The sequence below is a fragment of the Calidris pugnax genome, unplaced genomic scaffold (genome assembly GCF_001431845.1).
Source record: "Calidris pugnax isolate Ruff unplaced genomic scaffold, ASM143184v1 scaffold18, whole genome shotgun sequence".
Lineage (NCBI taxonomy): Eukaryota > Metazoa > Chordata > Aves > Charadriiformes > Scolopacidae > Calidris > Calidris pugnax.
In genome coordinates this window covers 8,793,269-8,802,167 of record NW_015090812.1, presented here as the reverse complement: position 1 = coordinate 8,802,167, position 8,899 = coordinate 8,793,269, and positions in this window count along the sequence as shown.

Sequence of the window (8,899 nt, the reverse complement as noted above, 5' to 3'; positions counted from 1 at the left end):
CCCTCCAACCAGTGTCAGAAGCACTACAAGAAACTGTTGCTTGGACCATTGACAGTGATTCCTGATCGGATTTCATTGTGAGATCTGCTTTCTGCAAAGAGGATTCTGCATCTGAACATAAGCCATCGCATAAGGTAGAGACATGGTGATTACAAATAGTTGCACTTTTATTTTCATAGATCAAATCTTGTTGAGTACTGTAAAGAGCAGCACCACTTGCTACTTTGCAACCGCTTAGATGTGTAAGGAGAGTAGCATCTGTTCATTTTATGTTTAAAACAGAACACTGGTTTATCAGATAATACTCTGGGGCCATTATTTACAAACTTTTTTTGCTTGAAAAAACAAACATTGGCACAGTGGAAGCGGGGTATGAATCTCATTGAGCAAATTCACTGAGCATGATAATGAAACAATCTCTATGAGCTATAAGCACTGATTCTTACCCTGGCTCTAGTAAATGCCTCAAGGCAAAAGTGTTGCTGGCCTAAAAAGAACCATTTCCAGATCAGTGGAAACTGAGCGATTTTTATGTTCCAGAATGAATTTAATTAAGACAAGTTTAAAGAATGAATTTAATTAAGGCAAGTTTAAAGAGGCATAAAGTTACTATAGGAGAAACTGAAGTAAATCTAATGGCTTATTACCCACGCCTTCACCTCATGGGGCTTGATCTAATGTTGGCTGAAATTAACGGAGCTCCTTGCTGATTCGCAAGGTAAAGGATTCCTGCATACTGCTTGGCACTTTATTCACCCAAAAGAAAGACCACAGTATAATATGAACACTCATTTTCTACCTTGTGATGAGTGGTTGGGCTAGCCAGCCCAGTAAAAAACACAGAAATAGTACAAGCTCTGTGCCTTATTGCTCGGTTTGCATAAAGTATCTGCACGCTCGTAAAGGTGTAAGCAGGCCAGGAGGTTTCTTGTAATGCTGCTGTTCACCGAATTGACATACAAATTATATTAAGCTATAGGAAACTGGGATCTCTTTCAGGCTTTGAGTATGAGCCAAATGGGATCACTTGCTGGGAGATTAGGCAGAGTTTCTAGCAGCGGGAAGGAAAATTGTCATATGTTTGTGATTTCTCAGACTTGGCTTTGGTTAGCAATACATATAAGCAGGCTCAGGCTAAGGAGCTTTTAGAGATCTCAGCTACACATCTTCATCACCTGAGAACTGAATCTTGATCCTTTGTTCTTATTCTCTGGCTAGTTATTTTGTGTGATGTCTGATACTGAGAAATTTGTTAAAGGAAGTTTCTTACCCCTTCTCATACTTGAATGGGTCATTTCTCTACATTTGCTAAAATTGAACTCAGCGATGTTTTTGTACTTTTAAGACTCCTACTGCCATTTAATTTTAACTTTAATATCAGTGCCCTGTAACTTCTATTCATCTTTTCAAGCTGCGCGATGTTAAGAGAAAGGGTTAAAGCATGTATGATGTTAAGATATCACCACAGACAGAAATTCAGGCACCACAACATTAAATTATTATTATTATTATCATCATCACCTGATGATCTAATTGATAGTGGCCTATAACGCTAGTAAAAGTAAGCATCTATTCCAAAGCCACAAACATTGCTATACTAGGTCTCAAGAGCCATCTACCCGAGCAACTTCCTTCTAGCAAGAGCCATTAGCAGAAAACTAGGGGAAAAAAAGTTTAAAAAATAAAGCTAGCTGCTAACTTCCCAGCTTCTGGCAATCAGCTTAGTAACTATGTCAACTGACATCTCCTAACTCAACATAGTGATTCCTTTTTTGTGAGTCAGATCTCTTTAACAACTGAAGTAAGCTTTTACGGTTTTATATTCTTGGTAACTCTGCAAAGCCGATGTGGTTAAGGGAAAAATTGTTTGCACTTCCAACCAGTGACAACTGCCAGATCCATTTCCCTTCTTGGCATCCTGAAAGTGTAACAACAGTGTGACCAGAGGGAGAGAGAGTTTCAGGAACGTAAATTAGAGCATTTGGCCTGTTATAGCTTTATTGTTGATGGCAATGTGTGCTAATGAAATTAATCTGTTTGTTCCTTGTATCTCAGTGTGAGCCTGCACACTCAGTTGGAAGTGTTTTTCTCGTTAACTGTAACAAGAAGTCTAATTAGAAGCACAGGTTGTTATCTAATTTAATGTCATTCACTGAAGGCCCTTTGCAGAACTGCATTTAAAGTTGCAACAGGAGCAAATTAATTGATGATCAGTTAAGTATGTATTCTTGACTTTCATTCTGTTAGGGTTCAGAACCATGAGTTTATAGTCACAAGTCTCTCTGTTGAATGTATCATGTCACAAGTCAAGCTGGATGCCAAAGGAGATGCTCCAGATGGACTCAGTCTGGCACTCCTGACTCTGGAAAAAAAAAAAGCTGAGGTCAAATCTTAATGCTGCTGAATTTAAGGTGTGATTTGTTTCTGTTAACTTTGGTGGGGCTGGGAATTCTCCTTTTGTTTTGTCTGTGTAAGGAATATATCAGGGCACAAAGTAAGGCTTACTTGCTTTATTTGAGTACACAAATGTTGCTGAGCTAGTTCTCCAACAGGGCACAGGAATGACAAAAGCACCAGTAATTTTATATAACCAACGGAGTGAGTCAGTGGGGGGAAAAAAGCAGATATTTTAATGAATAGTAGGTTTAAAAAGCAATCACAGGCCAAACAACAAAATTGTCATTGAAAAAATGTTATTTTAAGACCCATGTTAGGTTTTTCAAAATTAAAGGGGATAAAACCCTACTTATTTTAGCTTATTACTGAGTTGAAAGCATCTCTTGAAAGCATAACTGAATGCTCTTCCTTTGCCCTAGTCTTTCATTTGCCTTTCACATTCTGCTAGTCTGTTACTGTGAGGTTCCTTGAACCACTAACAATTATTGTTATTTTTTCTACAAAGAATGGGCTTTGGTTTGGGTGGCTACTGACTGTGTGGTGTGATGTGGGCTCTCACAAGTGACAAAGGAAATCCAGGTCCAGCTTGACCTATACTCCAGAATTAACCAACTGCAATCTTGTTTGAAATTTAGACTATTAATATTTGATTCAATTTTCTACAATCACTTATCAATGATGAATTTCTTCTTAGGGGAGTATGAACACTTTTTTTTTTTTAATATTTACACTTTTATTATGAGTATTTATTATTTATATAGAGGTAATGCCTAGATGTCCCTGTGTAAAGTTGCGATGTAGTGTTTTGAACTACTTGGTGCCAATACTGTATTATGGATGTCCATGTCCCACAGCCCCCTTTTCTGTCCTGCTCCTGTACTGCCCCTTTCCCTCCACTGTGCTGCCACAACCCAGCCGAGGTACTGCACCCAACCAGACAGAGAACCGATCCAGCAAAAAGAAATCCAGCAATTCCCCCTCCCTCCAGTGTTTCTAGCCAAATCGATTTCCCCGTTCAGTTTATATACAGCCCAGCTGTAGAAGAGTTGTGTTGCTGTGAGGAAAAGGGTGGTATATCACAATGAGAGAGACAAATAGGGGACGGTAGGACTGGCAGTACTTTAAGTCAGAACTGCCAACCTCTAAGCCCCATTGTGTTAGCATTCTGTTGTTTTTTGGTGGGTTTTTTTTTTTTTTTTAATTGTTATGTTGAATACCTTGTAATCAAAATTAAGAGCCGACAGGTCTATAAAGAAAACAAATAATGCAAGCACAAGGTAACAGTGAGATCATACCGGTCAACATATTAAAAGACAACGACTGGAAACCACCAGATTAATAATTACTGAGCTTTTCCTGTTTATGTAAAACCAACGATGAATTTTAAGGAGGACACAGTTGAGGTTCATGAAGCGTCTTTGCAGACATCTCTGAGGAATGACTCCCATATGTCACATTAGTTCTAGATAGCTTGACTCATTGCCCTGTGATGAATCTGTGGTTAGAAAATTGACTGTAACACTCATGGAAAAGGTATTTTTTCCCCAACACCTTTCTTTAAATTGTCTCCCCTTTCTCTCTCTGCATCTCTCAAATGGCTCCTCTCTCTGTTGCATCAATCAAAAAATGCTTTCATTTCCAACTCCCTTCTCTTGAAATCTCTTGAAGTGTCCCGCAACCAGCCTCCACTGCACACCTGTTGGATTTCCATGGCTTCCATGTACGTGTCATCTCATATTTTAGAGGCGTTTCCTTAAGTAACAGTAGAACTCTGTGTAATCCTCCTCCTAGCCCTCCTTAAAACTCATCTTTGCTTGAGTGCCCGAAGAGAAGGTGACAACAGTTAGGCTCTGATGCTACTCCTGCTGGCCAGCATCTCTCCATTTCCCGTGTGCTTCCCTTTCTGGACCTTTCAGAAATACACACAAATATACATATTTATAGGCATATGTAATTTGCACTCTGTTAACACCTAGGGGTAACAGCTCAACTGTGGCAATTGCTGTCCAAGCTGACAGTGAAAGCAGCACATTCATGTGTCTCCTCCTGTCTCTTTAAAGCTATAATGTGTTTGATGAGCTTTTGTTGCCAAGAAGTGCTGTTAATTTAGCTATTGCACTAAGCTCTCCCTAAACCTCACAGCCGTACTTTTAACTGCTGTTACGTATTTGCATATTTACATCTTCTACTTCCTTATCAGATGTGAATATGATACCTAAAACAAGGTTATAGCAGTGCAAAGCTGTCACTTTGACAAACCGCATTGCTACAACCAAGGATGGTTCATGGTATATAAAGAAGGAAAATAACAATCGATAAGCAAATCATATCCATTCAGGACTGGACTTTTGTTATACCTAGATCTAGTAATTGCCATCCTGGATCAGGTTGTCAGTTGGTTTACTTCATTATTCTGTCCTTGAGACTGACTAATAGTAGTTTACAGTGAAGATGCACTGGAAGAATATACTGTATAATATACTTCGATGGATTAACCTGCCTGTAAGAATTTTTTTCCGAATCTTCCTTAATTCAATGATTAGCTTGTGCCCTGAAATATGAGTGTTGATATCCTTTCTGTAAATGTCCTCATGTAACTATGAGTATTTTTATTAATTACCCAAATGTTTGATGCAGAACTTCTCAAATAGCAGACCTTACTAGGTTCAGACCGTGAGTAAATTTGGCTTAGACTGTCAAGGTTCCAGACTTTACTATTCTACTTATTCTATTATTCTTACTAATTCTCCTGCATTCTTTTGGAAAATTCTGTCTTTCTTACCATTTTGCTGGAGCTTAGGGGTGATGATGGGGTGCTGCACGCTGTGGCTGCAGTTCCCAGCTGCCTGTGGCTTGGTGAGCCTGGCAGAGCTGGGGTTGGTGTCTGCCTTTTTGCTGAATAAAATGATGAATCATTCTATAAAGAGTAATTGATTAGTCTTAGTCAAAGCTTCTCCTAGCAAATCTTACTCTTCCTATACTTCAAATAACTACTTTTTTACCCTTTTTTTTTTTAATTTTCCTCATAACTGGTATTCTTTAGTGTCACCACACCATTTTTTTAGTGAACCTTGCAAAAGGAATGCTGTCATAGGGGTGAAGTTAGCGAAATAGCCAGGAGTCATGGCGATGACTTGCACCCTATGTAATTACTTGTCATTACAGACGTTCCACACAGGTATTCTGCACAACATCCCAAAGTACCGTGCCATCTTCCGGGCTGACTGCATATTGCCAATTGCCAAACATTAGTATTCCGGTGTAAAGACCCAAACTTCTCTGTGAATGCCATTAGAACTGGGTCACTAACAGAAGGTGGGCGACAGCTTAACATGCAGAACAACTAAAGCCATTTCCTCCGTCTCATACAGAGCAGAAATACCGAGAGTGAAGACTACGTGGATAGTGTGAGCTGAATGACAAATGACAAGCCTTAGCGGTATACTTGTTTGGTGGCACCAGAGATGCAGTTCTGCCTTGGAAACAGTGAAAATAGGTGATCAGCTGGGTTTTGTGCTGCACCAGATTTGCTAAATGTTGGAATTTAATAGGAATTCAAATGAGCAAGTTAAGTCTTTCATTTTGTGGAGGAAATTCTCCTGCTCAGCGGCATCCTAATAGCATCTACTGTTTAGCATTTTCTATTCTGTTTGTAATAAACAGGTTTTAACCTCACAGCTTCAAGCTGTATATTTCTAGTCCAGCTCCAGAAATTACTGCTGTAGCTGTGTGCTCAGCAGTCATAAAACTGCTGCAGATGGATTTATGTCATTTCAGAAAACACTATGGAATAAACTGGACTAGACTCTGTGTTCTGCCTTAACCAAAGTCCCTTTAAACCAGCTAGAGAAGAAAGGAAGGGAACTCTTCCTGGATAGCATGGTTCCAGCTACCTTCTGAATCAGAAGGGCATGCTGAGACATTCTCTATATACGGAGAAAATGGAAAGTGGAAGCCAGGGAAAGGAAGTGTCTGGAACTGCAAAGAAAAACAGAATTAACAGAGTATTAGCTGAGTATCAGTAAATGAGCTGCACCGGCTCTCTGTGGTCCCCTGCTTTTGCTCCGTTTCAGTCTGTGTAACTTAAGAGTCAGTCCCTTTATAAGCCTTGATTAATTACTCTTCTGTCTTTTTTGGATGTGACAGAGTGTTTCTGGAGACAAACACGGCGAACGCAGGCGTGGCATCGCACCATGCTCTGCCTCATTCGTCTGTACCCCTTTTCCCTGCCAAGCCTCTCATGATTCGTTCACTTTTATTTAAAGTTTGAAAAAAAAACCAACCACAAAACCTGTTCAGAAAACCAGCTCATACGGAAAAGGAAAATCAGGTCACTCAGATTCAGGTCACATTCAGTGACGAGTTTAAATGGAAAAATATGGGAGAATCGGTAAAATGAGGAGTATTTTTCCTATTCCTTCAACATGAAACCTCACAGTTCTTTTGTTTCAAAAACTGGAAAGACATCTCGAGTCCAAAATACTAAACAGGGATTAAACAGAGAAGGAAATAATCCAGAAGCAAACTGAACACAATCTTTTCCCCAGCACAATGTCTTATTAACCCCCAAACAGCTTTTTGATTCAGAGTGATCAAAAAGATTTAAAGATTGTTTTGGGTAAAATACTGAACCAGAAGGCAACTATTTGCAATTCTATCTAAAACTAACAACTGAAGATTTGTTTTTAATATGTTTCAAAGGCAGGTAGTGTTATTCAAATTCTCATTTTGACTCTTCTTCCTGGGTTCATGAATTCCTTTTTTGGCACACGAAGCGACCAGGTGTGAGGCGGTGCAAGGTGGCCCACGGGCCATAACCAACAAATAACTAATTGGCATCTATGTTGCAACAAGGCAAAGATCCAGCCAAATTATGACGAGGCACCGTGCCATCCTAATAGACTCACATTATCACGGATGCCAAGATTCCATAAATTTGCATTATTTGCATTCAGTTAGGGCAGGATTCCCAGCTGGGAAATTCCACATGGTTGTCCATTTTCTATCATATACAATTAAAATGGAAAAAGATCTCTGTGACTCATCCAGCATCCTGAAATAGTTTTCAGCAAGAATGTAAATATTCTTAATAATTATTTAAAAATGCTCCCACTCATCTACATCAATAAATCGTTTGAAAGTGTGTTTTTGTTGTCTTTGTTTGTACAAAATGAATAAAAAATTTATAAAATCAGACTTCTGGTTGAAGATGTATGAGCCTTTGCAGCTTGGTAAAAAGGGAGAAAGAACTGTTTTTTCTGCAGCAGCAGCACGGCTCCTGACTATGTAATGGTGGAGAAAAAAAAGACAACTTTGAAGTTGCTTTTGTGAAAAATGAATGCAGAAACTGGTAACTTATACCCTCAGGAAATAATTTGCAAAGACAAAAATGCTGAGAGGGTGTGAATTATTGAGATGAAACGCAAGATGATGATATATGCTCTGATTACTCCTTGAGGTAATGAATCTCTGTAGGTTTGTCTTTTCGACTGAGGGTGAACGACATCTTAATCTGCTCCCTGATGCCATCTCAACTCTCCATGAAAAAGTGGGATGTAGCACTTGGAGGTAAACATTTTTCTGGAGCTCAGTTGCTCTCGCAGGGGGCTGGGGGCTGCCCAGAGAGGCTCCAGTCGCCTGAGTGCTGTGGTTCCCATGTCTCGTTGGAGGAGCTGGTGGGTCTCTTGGAACAAAGGGCAGTGTCTTCCCAACCACCACCTACTACTGGTGACACCACAGGGAAGGTCCTGCGCTCACCTTACATTTTCAGGGACAACTAAGGGTTTATTGACACAGAATCCAGTCGCTGCTGGTGGGTTGAGCTGATCCCGGATCCCGGAATCATAGAATTGTCTAGGCTGGAAGGGACCTTTAAGATCATCTAGTTCAACCATCAACCTAACCCAGATAAAAAACCATCACTAAACCATGTCACTAAGCACTATGCCAACTCATCATTTAAGCACCTCCAGGGATGGTGCCTCAACCACTTCCCATTCCAGTGCGGATGGGCAGCCCATTCCAATGCTTAATAACCCCTTCCATGTAAAATTTTTCCTGATATCCAATCGGAATCTCCCTTGGTGCAACTTGAGGCCACTTCCTCTTGTCCTGTCTGCATTGGGCACCCTCAGCCTACACCTCGGTGCCTCCCTTTGTGACGGCAGCGAGGCCGCCCTGTTCCTCCTCTCCCGCCGTGGAAGCAGAGCCTCTGCAGCTGGGAGGCAGGGTTTGTCTGGGCAGCCCTATGGCAGCCGGCCTGGTGCAGTCCCCTTTCTCTGTGCCTTCCCACTGGCAGCGGTGCCCGCCGCCCACCTCGCCATCTCCCCTCAGCTCCTCACTCTTCCCAGCCTGCCACGCGGCCTTTCCCGCCTCGCACCTCCCGCCCGGCCCCGCGTGACGAGTCTCGCGCGCCTCCCTCCCCGTCCCCAAAGTCTCGCGCCTTCTTCCCCCGCCGCGAGGCCGCTGTTCTCGCGATAGGCAGCGGCCGGCGGGTGGGCGG